Source organism: Lolium rigidum, chromosome 7 (genome assembly GCF_022539505.1).
Source record: "Lolium rigidum isolate FL_2022 chromosome 7, APGP_CSIRO_Lrig_0.1, whole genome shotgun sequence".
Taxonomy (NCBI): Eukaryota; Viridiplantae; Streptophyta; class Magnoliopsida; order Poales; family Poaceae; genus Lolium; species Lolium rigidum.
In genome coordinates this window covers 143,891,109-143,893,549 of record NC_061514.1, presented here as the reverse complement: position 1 = coordinate 143,893,549, position 2,441 = coordinate 143,891,109, and positions in this window count along the sequence as shown.

The window sequence follows — 2,441 nt, the reverse complement described above, 5'->3', positions numbered from 1 at the left end:
CATAGTATTGCTTCCGGTTGACGATGTCGAAGATCTTGAACGTGCCATCGAGATCAGCTCCTTACGCCTCTAATTCCCACGAGACGGCGCCAATTGACAAGGGATTAACTTGTCAATGCCTATGGATTATAGGCTAGGGTTTAGTTAGAAGTAGAGGGCAAGTAGATCTCGAAGGTTTCAGCCGAAAAGTACTCGACGAATATGAAAACTAGGGTTTGCGGACAATGATTCGATGATCTTCTCGTCCCTCGACCCCCCTTTATATAGGTGGAGCCGAGGGATTCGTGCTATACAAGGATTACGGAGTCGGAACGGTTTCTAACTCATCCCGCCAGATTACAAATAACACTTCCTATTACAACTCTATCTTTTCCTTAAATACATCTTGGGCTCTCGAGTCTTCTTATTCTTCGGGTAGTGGGCCTTCAATAAACCCCGGGTACTATATTAGGCAGGCCCATTTGGGATGCCTATGTCAGTTGGTCTCCCGAGTATAGCATGGTACTGTGATTCCCAATTCACTACCTCAAATTCGATCCTTTCTTTCCTGAAATTGTCGGGTTTCCTGAAGACGACATTCAAGGAAATCTTGGCAAGAGAATACGCTGAAAAATAGGAACGATGCCATGAAAACATGTATTAGATGCTTCTAGCATTTTGGTTGTGATGCCCATGTTTCTGACCTTGCTGGCGAATATCAGATTTAATCCACTTCCGCCATCCATGAACGCTTTGCTCATACTGAATCCTCCTATTTATGCTTCAACTACCAAGGCAACATGGTACTTTCTGCGACGACCAGTCGACATACTCTAGAATATTTGCCATGGTACTTTCTGCGAGGTTGATTTATTGCGTGAGCTTCTTCATCTCTCTTCTCGAAACACAAGTTTTGTGAATCATGCTCATCTGTCCCTGTGGTGGGGGAAAGGACTCATTAGGATTACGAGTTTGAACTTGCTGAACTTGGTGCTGAGGTGGGGGTGGTGGTGGAGAGGTTCGGCTGCTGCGGCTGCCCCTGCCCGTCTCGTAGAACTTCTGCATTTCGATAAACTGTCGGCAGTCTCTGAGCAGATGACTCGACTTCTTAGTGTCATCCTTGGGATCGATATATACATGTATGTAACAGGGAGCATTTAGCTGCTCAGCAAAAGGCAGCTCCGGGACCCTTGAAGGTCGCCCCTTGTAATTGCTGCGATTTCCTCCCGAATTGTTGCGATTGTTATATTGACGATCATCACGTCTATCATCATACCGATCATCTCGTCGATCGGAATATCCAGCAGCTATGATGTTAGTATCATCGTATCCGCGGTCTTTCCTCTTCTTGCGACGATCTCGTCGATGACCCGAATCATGCCTCGGCTGGTCGTCATCTTCGTCGTCACTGTGCGGACGAGGTTTCCTTACATGATCTTCTCCATCAGCCCAACTGTTGGTAATCTCCATCAATTTGGTGATAGTTTTTGGCTTCTTTCGACCAAGTTCTTCAATATACGATTCCCGTCGAATGCCATCACTGAAAGAATCGATTGCTCTATCGACGGAAACATCTTCGGCTGCGTTTAATAATTTAGTAAAACGCTCAATGTACGTGCGCATTGATTCTCTCGGCTTCTGTTGACAATGTTGTAGCTCTTCGATTCCAACCGGCCTCTTGTACAGAGCTTGAAAGTTTTTGACAAAAGCGTCAACCAAATCTTCCCAGGATCTGATAGAACCCTTTGGCAGGCCTCTTAACCATGCTCGTGCCGAATCTTTCAGGTAAAGCTGCAGACACTGCATTGCTGCTATTTGATTTCCCTTATGCAAGATAACAGTTTGTAAGTAATCATCTATTCAGGACCTTAGCTCCTGCCGCCCGTCATATTTGGCAGCATCAGTGGGGGTAGGCTTGAATATCTTTGGTAGCATCGCGTCTCCCGAATCTTGTAATTTAAGCAATCAGCTCCTCGCAATTCGCCGTCGTATTCTTGAGTTTCCTCGGAGTCATCGCTGTCGTATCCTTCCCTTGCAGCCCGTCGTCGTCTAGCTTTATCAATCTGCTTTGCGTGATATCATCTCGAGCGTCTTTCGAATGATGTCTGGAACCACTGCCTTGGTGTGTAGCCTTCTCCTTTCGAGGAACGAGTTTTCTCCAAGGATCGCGAGGCTTTCCAGAGGACCCCAATGAGCTTGCGCCATGGGCCCATCGGGTGTTGGCTGATGGTTAATCAGATAGGCCGCGAGGTTGGCAGTTGCTCCCTCGATAGTTTTCGGCCTCAACATGCTTGTGGTGTCCATAGTCATAAAGGATTTGGACAAGTTTGAAGCTATCCCCCTTGCATCATCTTCCAAAAGTCGAGGTATCCTTGGTCGATGTCTTCCTGAACCTTGGTTGCTCCGAGACGCACTAGCATGTGAGGCTCTACGACGTTCACTGGATTGATTAGCCGCGAGCC